The sequence below is a fragment of the Heptranchias perlo genome, chromosome 2 (genome assembly GCF_035084215.1).
Source record: "Heptranchias perlo isolate sHepPer1 chromosome 2, sHepPer1.hap1, whole genome shotgun sequence".
In the NCBI taxonomy this organism is placed as follows: Eukaryota; Metazoa; Chordata; class Chondrichthyes; order Hexanchiformes; family Hexanchidae; genus Heptranchias; species Heptranchias perlo.
In genome coordinates, this window is record NC_090326.1 from 168,576,527 (window position 1) to 168,601,215 (window position 24,689).

Sequence of the window (24,689 nt, forward strand, 5' to 3'; positions counted from 1 at the left end):
AATAAAAAAGCCAGTTCAGTAAAAGTGACCATAAAGCTGTCAATTCTCGTAAAAACCCAACAATTCACTAGTTCAACCAACACCTAAAAACAGATCATCTGGTCATTATCACATTGCTGCACATTTATGGGATCTTGCTGTGTGCAAATTGGCTGCCGCACTTCCTACATTACAACAGTGACTACACTTCAAAAGTACTTGGTTGTAAAGTGCTTTGGGACGTCCTGAGGTCATGAAAGGCACTATATAAATGCAAGTCTTTTTTCTTTCACCATCTCACTGTACTCAGAGATCAAGGAATTAACGGCATGCTCAAAAAAACATTTGTGGTGAACAAGGAGTTTCTTCCCATTCACTTTCCCACAAAAAAAAAGCCAGCTTGTTCGACTCCTATTCCTCACACCGCACGATGATGAATAGATTTATAGACATTTCTCTCTGGCTCTAGGCAATGAATTAAAACATAATCAACACTCGCTAATAGGTTAGATACTGAGAAACTCTTTCCTCTGGTGGGAGAGTCCAGAATAAGGGGGCTCAATCTTAAAATTAGAGCTAGGCTATTCAGGAGAGAAATCAGGAAGCACCCTTTCACACAAAGGGGAGTGGAAATCTGGAACTCTCTTCCCCCTAAAGGTTGTGGACCAATTGAAATTTCCAAGACTGAGATTGATAGACTTTATGGGAGTAAGGGTTTCAAGGGATATGGAGCAAAGGCGGATAAATGGAGTTGAGGTACAGATCAGATTTGATCTAATAGAGTGGTAGAACAGGCTCGAGGGGCTGAATGGCCTCCTGTCCTTATGCTGAAGAAATGGTACAATGATTCAGTGGAGGTGCAGAGAATCTGCGGTCTCTCTGAAGGTTAGGCTGTGTTTACAGTGTTTGATTACTCTCAATTTCAGGATTGTTCCCACAGGAGGGATTTAATTGTGATCCTTTCTGTAATTAACGGTGAGCTAAGAGGTTACTTCTACTGATTTAGGGTGGGAATGTGGGACCTGGTCCTTTTAGAGATCCCAAAGGCGCTCGGGGCAGTCCTGTTCTCTGTATAGAATTGGAGAATATTCTCAAGTGGTTGCCTAGCTTAATATTTATCCCCAGTGAGCTTCTACATTGAAACCAAACTCTTGCAGTAGAAGATAACTTTTTTTTCTTTCAAATTTGTCTCTGTGCATTTATTAGATCTTTTTGGAGTATATAGGTGCACATTCGCGTACAGTAACTACTGGTTATGGACTAAACTGGCAACAGCGAGTTCAAATCTCACCATGGCAAGTTGGGAAATTGAATTAATTTAAATCTGGTAATTCATGGGCTGGCACCAGATAAAAGGCAGATACTTAGAGCTGATGCTGTAGGTAACATTTGGTTGAGTCGTGTGTGAGAATCAGGAAGTCGTTTAAGGGTAATTTGCTTTTCTGGGTATTGGCAACTTCCGCAGCCCCAAAGCCAGTTCACTTCACTTGTCTTATTTACAATAAATAAGAGACTAGGATAAATGTTCCTACATTACAATAGTGACTGCACTTCAAATGAACTTCATTGGCTACAAATCGCTTTGTGATGTCCTGAGGTCACGAAAGGTGCCATAGAAATGCAAGTCTTTTTTTATTAGATTTTACAAATAGTATTCAGCACAGTCAAACCATTTTGCCTGTTAGATTTATGAGGCAGACTTGCATAACTAGCCCATTGACTTGTGATGGATTTATACTCCAGTCCTGTAATATTGCCCCAGAGTCTGGGTGTTGTGGAATCATCCCTGTTTAGAAAAAGAGAATTTCCGTTTATATAACACCTTTCATGACCTCAGGATGTCCCAAAGCGCTTTAGAGCAAATTAAATACTTTTGAAGTGTAGTTACTTTGTAACGTAAGAAACGCGGCAGCCAATTTGCACGCAGCAAGGTCCCACAAACAGCAATGAGATAATGACCAGATAATCTGCTTTTTTAGTGATGTTGGTTGGTTGAAGGACACCTGCTCTTCTTCGAGATAGTGGCCGTGGAACCTTTTATGTCCACCTGAGAGGGTAGACTGGGCCTCGGTTTAATGTCTCATCCGAAAGTCTGATTTAAATGCTGGATCTAGGTCGTGAAAGGCGCTATATAAATGCAAGTTGTTTCTTTCTATCTTCACTGATGGGTGGCCTGACCAATACGCTGACAGGGAGGTTATCAAGAGCTGTGAGGGAAGGAGTAAACTAAAACAGTAGCGGGTATAGAGTAGGCTGCTTTGGGTGTGTAGATAACAAGGAGATAGAGAGATAGAAAGAAGTTAAACAGGACAAAGTAGTTCAAAAATTTGGTATGTTGAAAGGCAAAAATTTCCAAATGAGGGGAATCCAAGTTAAAATGCATACGCTGAGTATAAGAAACAAAATTTGGGAAAATTAATATTAATAATAGAAATAACTGACATAATGGCAGTAACTGAAACATGGCTGCAGCTGGGTCAGGATTGGCAATTAACTTAAATATGCCTGTGTGCAAAACTTTCAGGAGGGATGGGGGAGGAGTGGTAAGATATTAATTAGAGACAATATAATACCACTAGAGAATAAGGATTTAAATAGAAAAGTCATCCAAACAAGCCCTTTAATTCAGCTGAGAAGTAACAAGAGATTGGTCACATTAATTGGAGTGTAATCCAGACTGCTGAATAGTGGAAAGGAAATGGAGGATGAAGTTTGTTGACAAATTGGGGCGTGTATCAAGAAGAGTTTTAATTGTAGGAGGCTTTAATTATCCATAAGAAGACTAGGATAGGGAAAGTGTGGAGAAAGGGGAGTTTTGTTTTTCAGGACTGTTTTCCCAATCAGTATATTGTTGCTCCAACAAGGAAGGAAACGCTACTGGGCCTAGCTTTAAATAATCACGTCAAACAAGTAGGTGATCTAGAAGCTGGGGAATATTTGGGAAGCAGTGACCACAATATAATCATGTCCAGCATAAGAATAGGATGAGGGTACCTGACTGGGTAAAAGCAAATAATAATGTGTAAAAGAGATCTTGTGCAGGTTAAATGGAAGAAAAAACTTACAACTAGAATCGTAGCTGTGTAATGGGTGACGTTTATCAAGATGGAAAGGGTACAAATCAGGCAGATTCAAGCGAGGGGGCAAGAGGATTGCATCAAAAGCTGGGGTGCTATGGACGAAGAGGGGAAATTAGACCAAGTTTTAAACTAAAAAGAGAAGCATTTAATGTTTACAGGGCAGATAATAAAGCCAGGACAAACAAAGAATATAGACGAAAGGTTAAAGGGGAGTATGAGAGAGGATTGTCATGGTTGGAGTAGGATTGTTAAGAGGTAATGGAGGCAAACCCATAGTGCAGAGTGAGGGATTGGCAGAGATAATAAATAAACACTTAGTTTCAGTTTTCACAGAAGAGGAGGGCGTACAGATTAGCCATGATCTGCTTGAATGACGGAACAAGCTCGAGGGGCTGAATGGCTTTCTCCTGTTCCTATGTTCCCCTGTTGAGATTATGGAAGCACAAGAGGTACGTGCAGAACAGAACAGTTGGTGAGGGCTATCATAGTCCTATGTAAGTTACTCAAATCGAAGGCAGACAGATCACTGGAACCCAATGGGTTTGCATCCAAGGATCTGGAGGAAAGCTGTGGAAGAAATAGCGGAGGCTCCCATAATTTTCTAAAAATTCTATGGATAGAAAAATTGTGCCAGAGGACTGGAAGGTATAAACTTGACTCTCCTCTTAAAAGCCAGGAAATCGTAAGTCACTTAGTGTTTCTCCAGTTGGTAATCTCCTCGAGTGTAATAATGCAGGATGAAATATTCAGGGCCAGTCAGAACAGATTTCTAGAAGGCAGGTTGTGATTCATCAACCATAGAATCATAGCATGGTTACAGCACAGAAGGAGGCTATTCAGTCTGTTGAGTCTGTGCCGGCTCTCTGCAAGAGCAATCCAGCTCGTCCCACTCCCTGCCCTTTCCCCGTAGCCCTGCAAATTTTTTCCCTTCAAGTACTTATCCAGTTCCCTCTTGAAAGCCACGATTCAATCTGCCTCCACCACCCCCTCGGGCAGTGCATTCCAGATCATAACTCGCTATGTAAAAAAGTTTTTCCTCGTGTCGCCTTTGGTTCTTTTGCCAGTCACCTTAAATCTGTGTCCTCTGGTTCGCGACCTTTCAGCCAATGGGAACAGTTTCTCTCTATCTACTCTGTCTAGACCCCTCGTGATTTTGAACAACTCTATCAAATCTCCTCTCAACCTTCTCTGTTCCAAGGAGAACAACCCCAGCTTCACCAGTCTATCCATGCAACTGAAGTTCCTCATCCCTGGAACCATTCTAGTAAATCTTTTCTGCACCCTCTCTAAGGCTTTCACATCCTTCCTAAAATGCGGTGCCCAGAATTGGGTACAGAACTCCAGTTGTGGCTGAACCAGTGTTTTATAAAGGTTCATCATAACCTCCTTGCCATTGTACTCTGTGCCTCGATTTATAAAGGCCAGGATCCTGTGTGCTTTTTTAACTGCTTTCTCAACCTGCTCTGCCACCTTCAATGACCTGTGCACATGTACCCCCTGGTTTCTCTGTTCCTGCACCCCCTTTAGGATTGTACCCTTTAGTTTATATTGCCTCTCCTCGTTCTTCCTACCAAAATGTATCACTTCACAATTTGCTGTGTTAAATTTCATTTACCATGTGTTTGTCCATTCTACCAGCCTGCCTATGTCCTCTTGAAGTCTATCACTATCCTCCCCACTGTTTACTACCCTTCCAAGTTTTGTGTCCTCTGCAAGTTTTGAAGTTGCACCCAAGTCCAAGTCATTAATATATATCAAGAAAAGCAATGGTCCTAGTACTGACCCCTGGGGTACACCACTGTATGCCTTCCTCCCGTCTGAAAAACAGCTGTTCACTTTTACTCTCTGTTTCCTGTCACTTAGCCAATTTCGCATCCATGCTGCCACTAACCCTTTTATTCCATGGGCTTCAACTTTGCTGACTAGCCTATTATGTGGCACTTTATCAAACGCCTTTTGGAAGTCCATATACACCACATCAACTCTCTCTGTTACCTCATCAAATAACTCAATCAAGTTAGTTAAACACGATTTGCCTTTAACCATATAGAATTCTTTTGAAGAAGTAAGGGAGGGTAAGTGAGAAATGCAGTGGATGTGGTTTAAATGGATTTTCAAAAAGCATTTGATTAGGTGCCACATAAAAGACTTATGGCCAAGGTAATAGGGCATGGAGTTAAGAGTCAGGAAGCAAGGGGTAGAGATTTTCGGAATAGAAAGGTGTTAGTGAGCGGTATTCCACAGGGGTCTGTGCTGGGGCTGCTGTTGTTTTACTGTGTATATAACGGATCTAGACTTGGCATAAAATACAAAAGCAGGGAGGTAATGATTTTGGCTGCTGTTGGAGATTGTGTGCCGTTTTGAACACCCCACTATAGGAAGGATAGAAAACCAATGGAAAAGGTGCAGTGTCGATTCCTGAGGATGTTGCTAAGAATGATGAGAGACTTTCTTTTTACAACAGATGATACAAAGATGGGAGGGAAAGTAGAGAGTGAGGAGGACATAAAAAACCTACAAGGGGATATAGACAGGCTGGGTGAGTGGGCGGAGATTTGGCAGATGCAATACAATATTGGAAAATGTGAGGTTATGCACTTTGGCAGGAAAAATCGGAGAGCAAGTTATTATCTCAATGGCGAGAAACTGGAAAGTACTGCAGTACAAAGGGATCTGGGGGTCCTCATGCAAGAAAATCAAAAGGTTAGTATGCAGGTGCAGCAGGTGATCAAGAAGGCCAACGGAATGTTGGCTTTTATTGCTAGGGGGATAGAATATAAAAACAGGGAGGTATTGCTGCAGTTATATAAGGTATTGGTGAGACCGCACCTGGAATACTGCATACAGTTTTGGTGTCCATACTTAAGAAAAGACATACTTGCTCTCGAGGCAGTACAAAGAAGGTTCACTCGGTTAATCCTGGGGATGAGGGGGCGGACATATGAGGAGAGGTTGAGTAGATTGGGACTCTACTCATTGGAGTTCAGAAGAATGAGAGGCGATCTTATTGAAACATATAAGATTGTGAAGGGGCTTGATCGGGTGGATGCGGTAAGGATGTTCCCAAGGATGGGTGAAACTAGAACTAGGGGGCATAATCTTAGAATAAGGGGCTGCTCTTTCAAAACTGAGATGAGGAGAAACTTCTTCACTCAGAGGGTGGTAGGTCTGTGGAATTTGCTGCCCCAGGAAGCTGTGGAAGCTACATCATTAAATAAATTTAAAACAGAAATGGACATTTTCCTAGAAGTAAAGGGAATTGGGGGTTACGGGGAGCGGGCAGGAAATTGGACATGAATTTAGATTTGAGGTTAGGACCAGATCAGCCATGATCTTATTGAATGGCGGAGCAGGCTCGAGGGGCCGATTGGCCAACTCCTGCTCCTATTTCTTATGTTCTTATGTAACAGAGGTTTGAGAGGTTTAAGAGGTGACCTAATAAAGGGATTCAAGATTATGAAGGGTTGCGATGAGGTGAACAGTTATGGATTGTTTCCACTGGTCAGCAAAGTAGTAATGAAAGAGGACAAGTTTAAGATATGATGTGGAGATGCCGGTGGAGATGCCGGTGATGGACTGGGGTGGACAAATGTAAGGAATCTTACAACACCAGGTTATAGTCCAACAAATTTATTTTAAAATCACAAGCTTTCGGAGATTATCTCATTCATCTGACGAAGGAGATAATCTCCGAAAGCTTGTGATTTTAAAATAAATTTGTTGGACTATAACCTGGTGTTGTAAGATTCCTTAAGTTTAAGATAGATCACAGAGGTTAGAAAAAATCTCCTTGAGGGTGGTTAGAATATGGAATTCTGTGCCACAAACGATTGAAAAAGAGTCTATATATTAAAGGGAGATGGCTTGTGGAGAAAAATACTGGCACAGACTCGATGGGCCGAATGGACTGTTCCTGTGCTGAACATTCTATGATTCTATATAACAGACGGAGTGGAGGGAAAAGCTGCAGTCCCGATCCTTCTTTACTTGATTGCAATGCTGTACGATACCTAGAGAGTTGGGCCTGATTCTCGCAGACCCAGCGACGATGAAGGAACGGCGATATATTTCCAAGTGTGACTTGGAGGGGAACGTGCAGGTGGTGTTGTTCCCATATGCCTGCTGCCCTTGTCCTTCTAGGTGGTAGAGGTCGCGGGTTTGGGAGGTGCTGTCAAAGAAACCTTGGCGAGTTGCAGCAGTGCATCCTGTAGATGGTACACACTGCAGCCACGGTGGTGGAGGGAATGAATGTAAATGACATGAACCAAAGATTGAACCTGGAACCTGAATGACTCAGTTCCATACTGGTGGTGTTTTGGTGCTATATATAATTTTTATTTAAGTCTCTTTGGAACTTGAGTTTTAGTGTTATTTTATTCATAGTCTTCAGAAGAGCTTTTTAGTTTTTGTTCTCCATGTTGTGAGGAATTACGCCAAATGGGAAACTTTTCACAATTTATAATAAGTTGTGCTGCACAGCGACTTTAACGTAGCATGGTGCTTCACAAAAACGAGAAGTAGCACCAAGTGGGAATTGGGAATATAGCTGCGGAAGGAGTAACGCAGCAGGAAAGGAGGAAACATAGGAAAAAGAGGAGGCTATTTAGCCCCTAGAGCTAGTTCCGCCATTCATTGAGATCGTGGCTGATCTGTGACCTAACTCCATATACCCGGCTTAGCCCCATATCCTTTAACACGTTTGGTAAACAAAAATCTATCAATTTCAGATTGAAAATTAACAATTGAGCTAGGAACAACTGCTGTTTGCGGAAGAGAGTTCCAAACTTTTTTTTATTCGTTCATGGGATGTGGGTGTCGCTGGCAAGGCCAGCATTTATTGCCCATCCCTAATTGCCCTTGAGAAGGTGGCGGTGAGCCGCCTTCTTGAACCGCTGCAGTCTGTGTGGTGACAGCTCTCCCACAGTGCTGTTAGGAAGGGAGTTCCAGGATTTTGACCCAGCGACGATGAAGGAACGGCGATATATTTCCAAGTAGGGATGGTGTGTGACTTGGAGGGGAACGTGCAGGTGGTGTTGTTCCCATGTGCCTGCTGCTCTTGTCTTTCTATGATGTGGAGATGCCGGTGATGGACTGGGGTTGACAATTGTAAACAATTTTACAACACCAAGTTATAGTCCAACAATTTTATTTTTAATCCCACAAGCTTTCGGAGGCTTCCCCCTTCCTCAGGTGGTGTGGAAATCTAGGTGGTAGTGGTTGCGGGTTTGGGAGGTGCTGTCGAAGAAGCTTTGGCAAGTTGCTGCAGTGCATCCTGTGGATGGTACACACTGCAGCCACAGTGCGCCGGTGGTGAAGGGAGTGAATGTTTAGGGTGGTGGATGGTATGCCAATCAAGCGGGCTGCTTTGTCCTGGATGGTGTCGCGCTTCTTGAGTGTTGTTGGAGCTGCACTCATCCAGGCAAGTGGAGATTATTCCATCACGCTCCTGACTTGTGCCTTGTAGATGATGGAAAGGCTTTGGGGAGTCAGGAGGTGAGTCACTCGCCTCTGACCTGCTCTTGTAGCCACAGTATTTATGTGGCTGGTCCAGTTAATTTTCGGGTCAATGGTGACCCCCAGGATGTTGATGGTGGGGGATTCGGCGATGGTAATGCCATTGAATGTCAAGGGGAGGTGGTTCGACTCTCTCTTGTTGGAGATGGTCATTGCCTGGCACTTGTATGGCGCAAATGTTACTTGCCACTTATGAGCCCAAGCCTGGATGTTGTTCAGGTCTTGCTGCATGCGAGCTCGGACTGTTTCATTATCTGAGGGGTTGCGAATGGAACTGAACACTGTCCAATCATCAGCGAACATCCCCATTTCTGACCTTATGGTGGAGGGAAGGTCATTGATGAAGCAGTTGAAGATGGTTGGGCCTAGGACACTGCCTTGAGGAACTCCTGCAGCAATGTCCTGGGCTGAGAAGATTGACCTCCAACAACCACTACCATCTTCCTTTGTGCTAGGTATGCCTCCAGCCACTGGAGAGATTTCCCCCTGATTCCCATTGACTTCAATTTTACAAGGGCTCCTTGGTGCCACACTCGGTCAAATGCTGCCTTGATGTCAAGGGCAGTTACTCTCACCTCACCTCTGGAATTCAGCACTTTTGTCCATGTTTGGACCAAGGCTGTAATGAGGTCTGGAGCTGAGTGGTCCTGGCGGAACCCAAACTGAGCATCGGTGAGCAGGTTATTGGTGAGTAAGTGCCGCTTGATAGCACTGTCAACGACACCTTCCATCACTTTGCTGATGATTGAGAGTAGACTGATGGGGCGGTAATTGGCCGGATTGGATTTGTCCTGCTTTTTGTGGACAGGACATACCTGGCCAATTTTCCACATTGTCGGGTAGATGCCAGTGTTGTAGCTGTACTGGAACCCTTTGCGTGTAGTGTTTCCTAATTTCACTCTTGAAAGTCCTGGCTCTAATATTTAGGCTATGTCCCCTCGTCCTAGAGTCCCCAACCAGCGGAAATAGCTTCTCTCTCAGCATGAGGCGATGGGGAGCCGGGGGTAGTGCAGCGGGAGGCGATGGGGAGCCGGGGGTAGAGCAGCGGGAGGCGATGGGGAGCCGGGGGTAGCGCAGCGGGAGGCGATGGGGAGCCGGGGGTAGCGCAGCGGGAGGCGATGGGGAGCCGGGGGTAGCGCAGCGGGAGGCGATGGGGAGCCGGGGGTAGTGCAGCGGGAGGCGATGGGGAGCCGGAGGTAGCGCATCGGGAGGCGATGGGGAGCCGGGGGTAGAGCAGCGGGAGGCGATGGGGAGCCGGGGGTAGCGCAGCGGGAGGCGATGGGGAGCCGGGGGTAGCTCAGCGGGAGGCGATGGGGAGCCGGGGGTAGTGCAGCGGGAGGCGATGGGGAGCCGGAGGTAGCGCATCGGGAGGCGATGGGGAGCCGGGGGTAGCGCAGCGGGAGGCGATGGGGAGCCGGGGGTAGCGCAGCGGGAGGCGATGGGGAGCCGGGGGTAGCGCAGCGGGAGGCGATGGGGAGCCGGGGGTAGTGCAGCGGGAGGCGATGGGGAGCCGGAGATGGGAGAATGGGTCTGATATCTCTGGAGTTTAGAAGAATGAGAGGTGATCTCATTGAAACATAAAATTCTGAGAGGGCTTGACAAGGTAGATACCGCGCTGTTTCCCCTGGCTGGAGAGTCTGGAATCGGGAGTAGCGCTGCTGGAGACGGACGGGGATCGGGAGTAGGGCTGCGGGAGAGAGAGGGGTTCGGGTATGGCGATGGGGAATCGGGAGTAGAACTGAGGGCGGGGAATCGGGAGTACCTCTGTGGGAGGCGTTGCTTAATTGGGAGTAGTGCAGTGTGGGACGATGGGGAATCAGGGAGTGGAGCTGAGGGAGGCGATGGGGAATCGGGAGTAGAGCTGAGGGAGGCGATGGGGAATCGGGAGTAGCACAGCGGAAGTGATGGGGAATTTGGAATAGTGCAGCGGAGGCGATGGGGAATCGGGAGTAACGCAGCGGAGGTGATGGGGAATCTGGAATAGTGCAGCGGAGGCAATGGGGAATCGGGAGTAACGCAGCGGAGGTGATGGGGAATCTGGAATAGTGCAGCGGAGGCGATGGGGAATAGATAGTAACGCAGCGGAGGTGATGGGGAATCTGGAATAGTGCAGCGGAGGCGATGGGGAATCGGGAGTAACGCAGCGAGAGGCGAGGGGATTAGGGCATAGTGTTGCGGGTGGCGAGGGATGTCAGAAATAGCGCTGTGGCAGGAGTGGACCTGAGGGAGGCAATTTAGATGAGCTGTGGGAGGGTAGTGGAGTTCCAAGAGCACCAGTCGATGATCTGAGGCGTGGCCGGCATTTCAAAAAATGACAGTTTCACTTCTCAGCTCAAAATATTGACAAACTGCGGCTTGAACATTGGCTAAGACTTTTCTCATCTCTCAACTTCCAAATGTCACAGTATAATACTGGCCACAGTGTGGCTTTCAGTTTTAGGAGCTTTAATGTTAATTTTGTCTTGCCTCTTGGTCTGGAATTTTTCTCTGTCGTCATAAGAAATTTAATCTTATTTTTAATTTGGTTGATAAATACAACAATAATCCTGGTCGATGACTAGTTTGCAGCTTCCTGCAATGTGAGGATTAATAAATTAAACGATTGAACAAACGGCAAATGGGCCCTGTTGAATTGAACACCGCAGAGTCGAGTGTTGGCCAAATCGTGTGCTGCATTCACTTGCAAATAACGATGACTAAACTTCAAAAGAGGCTCATTGGCTGGGAAGCCTATGGGGCACCCTGAGGACATGAAAGGTGCTATAACAAGTCTCTATTGCCAGGCCAACTGCAACAGGCATCCTCTGAACTGCCATTCTGAAGTTGGGAAGTTTTCACTGACTAGCCTATAGCTATTTGACGTACAGAAATATTGATATAGGGAAGGTGTGTTTAAATGTTTTAGCAGTGCAGATATTGACTGTGTGGGTGGAGTAACAGGGTGGAAGAGCACTGCTGTTTGTATGCGTTCTTTTTCCTCTTTATCTTTCTCCTGTTTCTGTCCTCGCTCCAATCCCCCAAAACATCTCCAAATAGTACCCAGCCTTATCTGGTCTGCCTCTGCGTGGAGAATCATGCTGCTCCTTCCATGTTTTCGTATGGCTAGTTGAAGGGAGGCATCGACAGAGGTTTTGGGAGCCCTTTGCCTGCCCTCTGGTCTTTTAAGAGGTGCAAGAGAAGAAATAAATGTGGGGAGTGGACGGGGGTGCACTGAAATTTGTGCCTTCATTTAAAAGAAACTTTTGTCCTGCCTTCTTGCCTTGGACCGAGAAGCAATTGATACGATCTTGGGAACAGCAGAACAATTTCACAACAAACTGGCCACCGTTTTTATCTAATCAGATGTGTGTGGGCTCTTGTAATTTTTTTTTCTCTTCTGGAACAATGCTGGCCTTGTCCTATGCATTCATGATCCATTAGAATTCCCCCTAAGCCCTTTTCACATAGGATCTTTGAAGCGGACAGAGAGAGGGCCCTTGCAGCCAGCATAGCGCGAGAACGGGATTTTCATTCCATCACTTGTGGCTGAATCTGATGCATTACGCAGTCTCTTCATTCCCTTCCCGGTATGTAAATATTTCTTTATATTTCCACACTTGGTCAGAGGTCAGAGCATGTGGAGTCAGGGGACAATTAGCAGAATGAATAGCAAGCAGACAGAAAACAGAGAGTAGGGGTTATAGATGGTTATTCAGACTTGCAAAAGGTGGGAAGTGGTGTTCTGCAGGGATCAGTGCTGGGACCGCTGTTGTTCGCCATTTGCATAAACGATTTGGACTCGGGAATTAGAAGGACAATTTCAAAATTTGTGGATGACACCAAATTGGGGGGTATAGTTAATACCGAGGAGGATACGACAAAATACAGGAAGACATCAATAAACTTCAGAATGGGTGTGTAATTGGCAAATTAATTTCGATATAGATAAGTGTGAGGTATTACATTTTGGTAGGAAAAATAAGGGGGTCACTTACTGCTTGGATAATAAGAGTCCAAATGGGGGAGAGGAGCAGAGGGATCTGGGGGTACAGATACACAAATCACTAAAAGTAGTGATGCAGGTTAATAAGGCCATAAAAAAAGCAAACCAAGCACTGGGGTTCATTTCTAGAGGGACAGAATTGAAAAGCAGAGAAGTTATGTTAAACTTGTATAGAACCTTGGTTTGATCACACTTGGAAAACAGTCTGGTCTCCATATTATAAAAAGGATATAGAGGCACTGGAGGAGGTGCAAATAAGATTTAGTAGGATGATACCAGAACTGAGAGATTATAATTGACAGGAGAGGTTGAGCAGGCAGGGGCTCTTTTCTCTGGAAAAGAGAAGATTGAGGGGTGACCTGATAGAGGTCTTTAAGATTATGAAAGGGTTTGATAGGGTAAACGTAGAGAAGATGTTTCCAATTGGGGGCCATAAATATAAGATAGTCACTAATAAATCCAATAATAAACACGTGAGAAAGGACTAGAAGGATATGTTGATAGGGTTAGATGAAGTAGGGAGGGAGGAGGTTCGTGTGGAGCATAAACACCAGTATGGACCTGTTGGGCCGAATGGCCTGTTTCTCTGCTGTACATGCTATGTAATTCTATGTAAAACTTTTAGAAATAATACCAATTGATCTTACGTGGCATTATACACGGGGAGTCGACATGATCTTCAGGTGAAGTAGTTTAGAGGGCAAGGGATAATTAGACCAGGGCGAGCTGACATAATTCAGTCCCCGCTTTAAAGTTACAAGTTCCAGCCTTATTTTTAGATGATATTGGATTTAATTTACATATAAACAGCAAAACTTGCAAGGAATTTGGAAAGTGAAGCAGTGGAGATGGTAGGAGCCTAGGAGTTCCCTTTCAGTACAGGCTGAGGAGCTGGGACGTGCAACGCTGAGGCACTGTAGTGCCACCACTGGCGGAAGGGTGTAATTACAACGTGACGTTTACGTAAGCAGCTTCCATTATACATGTTGACATGGGAATTTATAACTTAATGCGTGCAGACATAAGATTGCTAATAGATTGTCACAAGACGTTTAAATGAATGGTAAATAGAATACTCTTGTTGGGTGGGTGACTAATGTTCTCACTGATCCTAAACTTACTTGTGTGGTTGGATCAGTTCAGTGGTGACAATTACATAAGAACATAAAAAATAGGAACAGGAGTAGGCCATATGGCCCCTCGAGCTGATCTTCAACCTCAACTCCGCTTTCCTGCACGATCCTCATATCCCTTGATTCTCCTAGAATTCATAGAAAGGTTACAGCACGGAAGGGGGCCATTCGGCCCATTGAATTGTAGTCTCTTGTTTTCCTCCCCCAGTCTATTTTTCTCTGTACACACTGTTGTATTTGTCCCAGAATTAAATTCTTCACCGAATGTTCTCTGGACGGTATACTGCCTGTAAATGCTTCAGAACCCAGTGTGGTTGGAGCATGGTGCTGTGCTGGGTCAGTTGTACCTTGCACAACTCCCTCTTCAAATGCATATGCATGTGCTGGAATCTAATGAGAAACCAGCACTGTTAACAGTACATGGCTGTACCCCCCTGTTAGCTTCTTAATACAACAACTGCTTCCATTATAAATGTTGACATGGGAATTTATAATGGAATGTGTCAAGACATACGATTATTAATAGATAGTCACAAGATGTTTAAATGAATGGCAAATTGAATGCTCATGTTGGGTGGGTGATGGAGCATGACTAATGTTCTCACTAGTGCTGTGCTGTTGGATCCGTTCAGTGGCGAAAATTGTAGTCTCATCTTTATTTCTCCTTCTCAAATCTATTCTTCTGTGTACACACTGTTGTGTTTGTCCCTGTGGAACAATTTTCGTAGCATGTTCTCTGGTTGGTATTTTCCCTGTAAATGGTGCAAAGCCCTCTGTGGCGGGAGAGCGGTGCGGTGCAGTGGGGCAGGAATGCGGGGCGGGTGGGAGTGCGGGGCACCGGGCGGGGTGTGGAGGGCGAGGGCGGGATGGTGGCAACATGTGGGGCGAGTGCGGGGCGGGAGCGTGGGGTGGAAGGGCGGCGGGGCGGGAGCGTGGGGTGGAAGGGCGGCGGGGCGGGAGCGTGGGGCTGCATCACAGCACCGTGTGGGATTCTGCACCTGACACAGAACATTCTGACTGCACCATCACAGATTCCAGGCTTGAGCCAATTCGACTCACTCCACGTGATAGCAAGAAATGGCTGAGCGCACTGGACACAGCAAAGGCTGCGGTTCCCAACAACATCCTGGCTATAGTGTTGAAGACCTGTGCTCCAGAACTAGCCAAGCTGTTTCAGTACAGTAACAACACTGGCATCTGTCCGACAATGTGGAAAATTGCCCAGGTATGTCCTTTCCAAGAAAAGCAAGACAAATCCAACCCAGCCAATTACCTTCCTGTCAGCCTACTCTTAATCATCAGCAAAGTGATGAAAGGAGTCGTCAACAGTGTTATCAAGCGGCACTTACTCACCAATAACCTGCTCACTGATGCTCAGTTTGGGTTCCCCCAGGACCACTCGGCTCCAGACCTCATTATAGCCTTGGTCCAAACGTGGACACGAGCTGAATTCCAGAAGTGAGGTGAGAGTGGCTGCTCTTGACATCATTCGACCAAGTGTGGCATCAAAGAGCCCCGGTAAAACTGATATTAATGGGGATCAGGGGGAAAACTCTCCAGTGGCTGGAGTCATGCCTTGCACAAAGGAAGATGGTAGTGGTTGTTGGAGGCCAATCATCTCAGTCCCAGGAGGACATAGATACTAGAGTTCCTCAAGGCAGTATCCTACACCCAGCTATCTTCATCAACGATCTTCCCTCCATCATAAGGTCAGAGGCGGGAATGTTTGCTGATGATTGCACAGTATTCAGCTCCATTCGCAATTCCTGATATAATGAAGCAGTCCATGCCCAGAAGCAACAAGACGTGGACAATATGCAGGCTTGGGCTGATAAGTGGCAAGTAACATTCGTGCCGCACAAGTGCCAGGCGATGACCATCTTCAATAAGAGAGAGCCAAACCAGCTCCCCATGAGATTCAATGGCATTACTGTTGATTTAATATAGCTTGGGAGATGAGCATGGAGCTGTTATCTCTGTGCCAGGAATTAAAGTTGTAGATGCGGAGTCTTCACTTACAGATTTATTAGAGGGAATAATACTCACAAGACAGCACACATGATGATATGAAGGCCATGAGAGATCTTTGGGACCCGTCGGATATCCAGCAGCTTGAATGGCTTTAGAAATGAATAACTAATTCTTGAGGAATGAAGAGTGGTAAGGAACAGTGGAAAGAAAAGTCCGGTGGGGAAGGTGCAGGCTGTCTTGGTGGCTCAGTAAGTTTACCCATTGAACAGCTGAACCTTACCGACCATGTTCACCTCCTGGTCTGGGCTCAGGTCTCTAATCTCAGCCTAGGCAGCAGCTGGGAAGCTGCAATCGGCCTTGGTGATCTGCATTGGATAGGGAACAAATGACCAGCTTCTGCTCTTGACATTCAGTCCAGTGACCATTTTAGGAAATGTGTGCAGTAATTGTGGATGTTGGTGAGGACAAGGTGGAGTTTGGTTGTGAATGCCCCCTCTGTGGTTGAATCTACACGCTATCAAAGCTTGTACACAAAGAATGGCAAGGTACTGGTGGGCATCTGTGGAACTGTACCCCAACAGGGACTCTGAACACCTTCCAGAAGGGAAGGAGGAAAACATTAGTGGGGGGGGGCGGAGGTTGGGGGGGGGCGATAGAGAAGAAAGAAAGGCAGAAACGCTGGCTTGCCGTATACTGTTGGGAGAAGCAAATATAATTTAAAGGACAAGATGTTTGTTGACTAGGCTGAGGAATTGGAAGTGGGAGAGTTTCTCTCAATGAGACTGTTTTACACATGCATGCAGCATAAAAGGTGTTTCCCAATTCTATAGCTGTCAATCTTCGGCAATCTCCTGTGTGACACTTGTCAAAGTACAGAAAGTCCATGTACACCACATCCACTACATTTCTCCATCCACCATATCTGTTCCCTCCTCAGAGAGGGTTAGTAGAAACGGAATGCTTTTTGACCAGTGGCTACTGAGGCAGACGCTGTAACATCACCTATAGGGGAATTGGATAAATACTCAAAGGAAGAATATAAAAGGATACGGGCAGAGAATTGGGATTAGAGTAGATAGCTCTAGTTAAAGAGCTATCATCGGAAGAAGAATTCCTAGACAAAAAAAAGAGGTCTATCATCCTTGTAGTCACATGATGATATAACAGTAATGGAGGTGTTGACTAATCACGGCAATCAGTCTCTATCAATCAGTCTCCAACAGACCCAGACATGAGGTGAGGAAAACCCCAGTGGTGGAGAGCTTTGGGAACCATAGGTCCAAAGTCACCTGTCCCTCCCAAGCTACACTTACCATAGGTCATGTCTCAAATTAGTCATATACTGTATCCCAAAATATTATTTTCTATAAGAAATCTAATTTGTATTTGAATGAATCGACACGAGGAGCAGCATGATATGTCGAGTGATGTACTGGCATTTCTTTGATTCATGGCAACGAGAATTGATAAGACAAGTTGATCACCCGATATTGACAATCAGGAGAGAATCCAATTCGGTCCAGATTTTGAGGCCCAATAAGACATGTATTAATGTCCTGGACTTGGGTATATAGGGCATAATTTCAAAATTTGCAGATAACCGAAACTCGGAAATACAGTGAACAGTGAGGAGGATAGTAACAGATTTCAGGGGGACATAGACAGACTGGTGAAATAGGCAGACCGTGACAGATGAAATTTAACGCCGAGAAGTGTGCATTTGGTAGGAAGAATGAGGAGAGGCAATATAAATTAAATGGTACAATTTTAAAGGGAGTGCAGGAACAGAGAGACACAAATCTTTGAAGGTGGCAGGCAGGTGAAATTCAGACGGCTGTTTAAATGGCATACGGGATCCTTGGCATTATAAATAGAGACGTAGAGTACAAAAGCAAGGAAGTTGCTGGGGTCTAATCAGTGTTTTATAGAGGTTTAGCATAACTTCATTGCTCGGCAAATTGGACCCATCGTGCCTGTGCCGGCTCTTTGAAAGAGCTATCCAATTAGTCCCATTCCCCTGTTCGTTCCCCATAGCCCTGCAAATTTTTCTCCTTCAAGTATTTATCTAACTCCCTTTTGAAAGTTACTATTGAATCTGCTTCCACCACCCTTTCAGGCAGTGCATTCCAGATCATTACAACTCGCTGTGTAAAAAAAAAAAATTCTCCGGTGCGGGAGTTGGGAGAGAACTAAAGGTGTGGTTTTGAGAAGGCATTTGAAGATGGGAAGCAAGTTGATGGTATTAAGGGAGGACCTTGCAAACATACGAAAATGACGGGCAGGGAAAGACAAGCTGGTCCATCAAGCCTGTCCCACACCACGATGGCCGGAGCATCATGACTAGACACTTACTCCCTCCCCCCTCCCTTGCCCTGCCCTCCCCCCTCCTACAGCCATGTAATCTCCTGGGAGAGGCAAAAAGGAAGGAGAGGGAGGAAGTTCCAGGCAGCAGAAAGCTGCGTGTGGAATGGAGAGGAGGGCAGCTATGCACAGGAGGCCAGAGTTAGAGCAACTGTATTCCGGTCAGGGCTTAACTGAGTGATAGCTTTTTGTTGGGTAAGGGGTATTAAGAGATATGGATCTAAGGTGGGTAAATGGAGTTGAGGGACAGATCAACCATGATCTAATAGAATGGCGGAACAGACTCAAGGGGCTGAATGGCCTACTCCTGTTCCTGTGTTCCTATAAAGGCGAAGGCGGTCACGTGGGGTGAGGCAAGAACATAAAGGCTTTAACCCTCATCCAGGGAATAGAGGGAACATCTGGTGAATAGTACGACCAGCAGTTTAACCCTTGCTCAATGAGCTGACTCCATACGGTTACAGGGCAGGTGCTGTAGCTGGCATTCTTAACTCAGTCCCACGTGGGCAGTGCAGCGGATGCTGTGATTAGGGATTTAAGGATTAAAGTGGCTGTCTCATCTGCTGTCTGGTGGTGTGGCTGTGAGGTGACGAGTTGAATCTGTGGTTTTAAAGCAAAGTTCTGTATTCAGTTGGCTCAGTGTGTTGGACTTCCCAGCACATGCAGAGTGGTGGAGGAGGAGGCTGGTGATTGCAGACTGCCTGACTCTCTCACTGACACCAGGATGAGTTTACTGGTCTTGCACTCCATTGGAAGAGGTTTGGTGGCATTGCTGGCATTTCCGGGGTGCTCCGTCAATGGCCAGAACAAAACACAGTCCGACGACAAGGTGTTCTTTTTATTCATTCATTCTCAGGATGTGGGCGTTGCTGCCAAGGCCGGCATTTATTGCCCATCTTTAGTTGCCCTGTTTTGATGCAACTGAGTGGCTTGCTTAGGCTCATTTTAGTTAAGAATCAATCACGTTGATGTGGGATTGGAGTCACATATAGGCCCAGACCAGGTAAGGACGGCAGATTTCCTTCCCTAAAGGACATTTAGAAAGAATTTGCATTTATGTTGCGCATTTCACAACCTCAGGACGTCCCAAAATGCTTTACAGCCAATTAATTGCTTTTGAAGTATAGTCACTTTGCACTCAGCAAGGTCCCACAAACAGTAATGTGATAATGATCATATAATCTGTTTCGTGACGTTGGTTGAGGGATAAATATTGGCCAGGGTGCCGGGGAGAACTAGCACCATTGGGATCTTTTACATCCAACTAAGAGGGCAGACAGGGCTTCGGTTTAACCACCTGCACGTCCGACCCCCAATGAAGATATGAGTAATTAGCTCTGTGGTTGTGCTGAGCAATGAAAACCCAACGAATTGAGAAATACTTCTTACTTGGATGGGGATTAAATGTTTTAAATGCTGCGTGGGTCAGGAATTCTGTTTGTTGGGAGTGAGTGGGAAGGTAGGTGTGGCTGGCTGGAATTCTGTCTTGATGCCTGTTAAAGAGAGCGAGAGATGTTGGGGGAATTTAGGAACGGGGTTAAATTTGCTCGGGGATAAATGCTGACATGGACTGTTTCCGTGTTATAACTTCTATGTATTTGGGTGCTGGGGAGTGGAGCTCTGAAATGCAGATCCTGGCTGTGTGCACTTTTTTTCCAAGGTTTTGACTTTGTTTTGCTTTTTCTTTAAAATGTCCCCTCGTGTTTAACTTGGGTGCAAATCCAGCTGGTGTGTAGCCCTATGCTTCCTGCTGCCCCTCAAACTGGCCATGTTAATGAGATGTGTGGAAGATGGCTGACATGGCTTAGCTCTAAATCACTTCAGGAGTGTTGCTAGTCTGATTGGGATCATTTTCCATGATATATATGGCATGATGAGATAGCAACACATGCAAGAAACAATCTAAGAGGGACAAATTAAATCAATCAATTTCATGCATTGCTCCTCCTTTTTAGGTTTCAGCAAGGCATAGAGTACCAACTGCCCTGGAAGGTGATGGTGGGTCACCTTGAAGGAGAGTAGCTTGCTAAGCCACTTAAGAGGACGACATTAAGAGTCAGCCACGTAGTGTGGGAATGGAGTTACGGGTAGACCAGACTGGGTAAGGGTCATTTTTCTGGTGCCAACCCACAGTTTACCAGATTTATTTAATTGAATTTCACAACTTGCCGTGGTGGAATTTGAAGTCATGGCCACTGGGTTGCTGGTTCAGTACTATAACTGCGACACCACAGTAACTAGTTGGGAACAGGCTGCCTGTGTGTCCCTTTTGCTGAGGGACTGTTCCGCCAGGACCACTCGGCTCCAGACCTCAATACAGCCTTGGTACTAACATGGACAACAAAGCTGAATTCCAGAGGTGAGGTTAGAGTGACTGCCCTTGACATCAAGGCAGCATTTGACCGAGTGTGGCACCAAGGAGCCCTGGTAAAATTGAAGTCAATGGGAATCTGGGGGTAAACTCTTCAGTGGCTGGAGTCATACCTAGCACAAAGGAAGATGGTAGTGGTTGTTGGAGGCCAATCATCTCAGCCCCAGGACACTGCTGCAGGAGTTCCTCAGGGCAGTGTCCTAGGCCCAACCATCTTCAACTGCTTCATCAATGACCTTCCCTCCATCATAAGGTCAGAAATGAGGATGTTCGCTGATGATTGCACAGTGTTCAGTTGCATTCGCAACCCCTCAGATAATGAAGCAGTCCATGCCCGCATGCAGCAAGACGTGGACAACATCGAGGCTTGGGCTGATAAGTGGCAAGTAACATTCACGCCAGACAAGCGTCAGGCAATGACCATCTCTGACAAGAGAGAATCTAACCACCTCCCCATGACATTCAATGGCATTACCATCGCCGAATCCCCCACCATCAACATCCTGAGGGGTCACCATTGACCAGAAACTCAACTGGACCAGCCACATAAATACTGTGGCTACATGAGCAGGTTAGAGGCTGGGTAGTCTGCAGCGAGTGACTCACATCCTGGCTCTCCAAAGCCTTTCCACCATCTACAAGGTACAAATCAAGAGTATGATGGAATACTCTCCACTTGCCTGGATGAGTGCAGCTCCAACACTCAAGAAGCTCAACACCATCTAGGACAAAGCAGCCTGCTTGATGGGCACCCCATCCACCACCCAAAACATTCACTTCCTTCACCACCGGCGCACCGTGGCTGCAGTGTGTACTATCTACAGAATGCAACTCACCAAGGCTTCTTCGACAGCATCTCCCAAACCCGCGACCTCTACTACCTAGAAGGACAAGAGCAGCAGGCACATGGGAACAACACCACCTGCACGTTCCCCTCCAAGTTACACACCATCCCGACTTGGAAATATATCGCAGTTCCTTCTTCATCGCTGGGTCAAAATCCTGGAACTCCCTTCCTAACAGCACTGTGGGAGAACCTTCACCACATGGACTGCAGTGGTTCAAGACGACGGCTCACCACCACCTTCCAAGGGCAATTAGGGATGGGCAATAAATGCTGGCCTTGCCAGCTACGGCCACATCCCACGAACAAAAAAAAATTCAACTTGGCTACGAATCTGAATATGAATCTGGGCACAATGCTGCTGAAATCTCATTCAAAATATTGATCCATCAGGACTGGCACGGACATCGGGTTCACTCCCAGACACCCGTTTTCTTGAGCGATTGGTGGTAATGTTCTAAATGGTCCTCTGTGAGCTTGCCCGTTTGTTTTTAATCAGACCTGGCTTATAGCATGCTGGTTTGAAAGCATCGCCTTACTTGCAGGCCTGAGTGTCATATTGCCATCCACATTGTTTCTGCCCAATGTAATGGAACTCCATGTGCTTGCACCCATCCGAATGCTGATTAATTAATGTTAACTGATGGGACAGTCAGCTCTCTAATATCAAAGCGGTTAAAGGTGAAGTTGTGGTTCTCGAGTTAAGCTTGCCTAATTTCAGCCGTGGCTCAGTGGGTAGCATGCTCGCCTCGGAATCAGCGAGTCGTAGTTTCGAGTCCCACACCAGAGACTTCAGCAAGTGATCTAGGCCGACACTCCCAGTGCTGCCTTTCGGATGAGACGTTAAACCGAAGCCTTGTCCCTCTTGGATGAATGTAAAAGATCTTGCGGCCACAATTTTGAAGAGGAGCAGGGGAGTTCTCCCTGATGCCTTGGCCAATATGTATCCCTCAACCAACATCGCTAAAAAAGATTACCTGCTCGTTATCACGTTGTTGTTTGTGGGACCTTGCTGTGTTCAAATTGTCTGCGTGTTTCCTACATTACAACAGGGACTACCAACCTCATTGCACCCAACAAGAGAGGGGGCAGTTCTGGATTTAGTTTTAGGAAATGAAGCTGGGCAGGTGGAAGAAATATCAGAGGGAGAGCATTTTGGTGGTAGTGATCATAATTCAGTTAGTTTTAGCATAGTTATGGAAAAGGACAGAGATAGAACAGGAGTAAAAGTTCTCAATTGGGGAAAGGCCAATTTTACTAAGCTAAGAAGTGATTTAGCAAAAGTGGACTGGAAACAGCTACTTGAAGGTAAATCAATATCAGAGCAGTGGGAGGCATTCAAGGTGAAGATTCAAGGGGTTCAGAGTAAACATGTTCCCACAAAGAAAAAGGGTGGGACTGCCAATTCTAGAGCTCCCTGGACGACAAGGAGCACACGGGGTAAGATAAGGCAGAAAAGGAAAACTTATGTCAGACACCGAGAACTCAACACTGCAGAAAGCCCAGAGGAGTATAGAAAGTGCAGGGGTGAAATTAAAAAGGAAATTAGGAAAGCAAAGAGAGGGCATGAAAAAATACTGGCAAGTAAAATTAAGGAAAACCCAAAGATGTTTTATAAATACAATAAGAGCAAGAGGATAACTAAGGAAAGAGTAGGGCCAATTAGAGACCAAAAAGATAAACTGTGTGTGGAGGCGGAAGATGTGGGTATGGTTCTTAACGAATACTTTGCCTCTGTCTTCACAAAAGAGATGCAGACACTGTAGTTGAGGAGGAGGAGTGCGAAATATTGGATGGGATAAACTTAGGGAGAGAAGAAGTATTAAGGGAATTAGCATCTTTGGAATTAGATAAATCACCAGGGCCGGATGAAATGTATCCCAGGCTGTTAAGAGAAGGGAGGAAATAGCGGAGGCTCTGAGCATTATTTTCCAATCCTCACTGGATACAGGCGTGGTGCCGGAGGATTGGAGGACTGCTAACATTGTACCGTTGCTTAAAAAGAGAGCGGGGGATAGTCCGAGTTAATACAGATCAGTCAGTCTAACCTCGGTGGTGGGCAAATTATTGGAATCAATTCTGAGGGATAGGATAAACTGTCACTTAGAAAGGCACGGAGTAATCAAGGACAGTCAGCACGGATTTGTTAAGGGAAGGTCGTGTCTGACTAACTTGATTGAAATTTTTGAGGAGGTAACAAGGCGGGTCGATGAGGGTAGTGCATTTGATGTAGCCTACATGGATTTTAGCAAGGCTTATGACAAGGTCCCACATGGCAGACTGGTTAAAAAAGTCCAAGCCCATGGGATCCAAGGGAGAGTGGCAAGTTGGATCCAAAATTGGCTCAGTGGCAGGAAGCAAAGGGTAATGGTCGATGGGTGTTTTGATGACTGGAAGGCTGTTTCCAGTGGGGTTCTGCAGGGCTCAGTACTAGTTCCCTTGCTTTTTGTGATATATATTAATGATTTGGATTTAAACGTAGAGGGCATGATTAAGAAGTTTGCAGGTGATACAAAAATTGGCCACGTTGTTGTTAGTAAGGAGGAAAGCTGTAGACTGCAGGAAGATATCAATGGACTGGTCAGATGGGCAGAAAAGTGGCAAATGGAATTCAATCCAGAGAAGTGTGAGGTAATGCATTTGGGGAGGGCAAACAAGGCAAGGGAATACACAATAAATGGGAGGATACTGAGAGGTGTAGAGGAAGTGAGGGACCTTGGAGTGCATGTCCACAAATCCCTGAAGGTAGCAGGACAGGTAGATAAGATGGTTAAGAAGACATACGGGATACTTTCCTTTATTAGTCGAGGCATAAAATATAAGAGCAGGGAGGTTATGCTGGAACTGTATAAAACACTGGTTAGGCCACAGCTTGAGTACTGTGTACAGTTCTGGTCACCACATTACAGGAAGGATGTGATTGCACTAGAGAGGGTGCAGAGGAGATTTACGAGGATGTTGCCAGGACTGGAGAATTTTAGCTACAAGGACAGATTGGATAGGCTGGGGTTGTTCTCTTTGGAACAGAGGAGGCTGAGGGGTGATTTAATTGAGGTGTATAAAATTATGAGGGACCTAGATAAAGTGGATAGGAAGGACCTATTTTCCTTAGCAGAGAGGTCAATATCGAGGGGGCATAGATTTAAAGTAATTGGTAGAAGGATTCGAGGGGAGCTGAGGAGAAATTTCTCCCCCCATAGGGTGATGGGGGGGTCTGGAACTCACTGCCTTAAAGGGCGGTAGAGGCAGAAACCCTCAACACATTTTTTTTAAAAAGTACCTGGATGTGTACCTGAAGTGCCGCGATCTGCAGGGCTACAGACCAAGTGTTGGAAAGTGGGATTAGGTTGGGTGGCTCATTTTCGGCCGGTGCGGACACGATGGGCTGAATGGCCTCCTTCTGTGCTGTAAATTTTCTGTGTTTCTATGATTGGCTGTGATGCTCCTGAGGTCG

At 45.9% G+C, this 24,689-nt stretch overlaps 1 protein-coding gene across 2 annotated transcripts in view; it reads left to right on the forward strand.

Moving 5' to 3' along the window:
- Positions 1-24,689, forward strand: part of zgc:86598 (STKc_CK2_alpha domain-containing protein) — a 74,476-nt gene that overhangs the window by 3,667 nt on the left and 46,120 nt on the right. The window contains exon 1 of one of the 2 annotated variants that reach the window (XM_067968988.1): positions 14,720-14,913. The exons of the other annotated variant lie outside the window; for it this stretch is intronic. The gene's annotated coding sequence lies outside the window, so the exon portion shown is untranslated. Of the gene's footprint in view, positions 1-14,719; positions 14,914-24,689 lie in introns of those variants that run through there. 2 annotated transcript variants of the gene reach the window in all.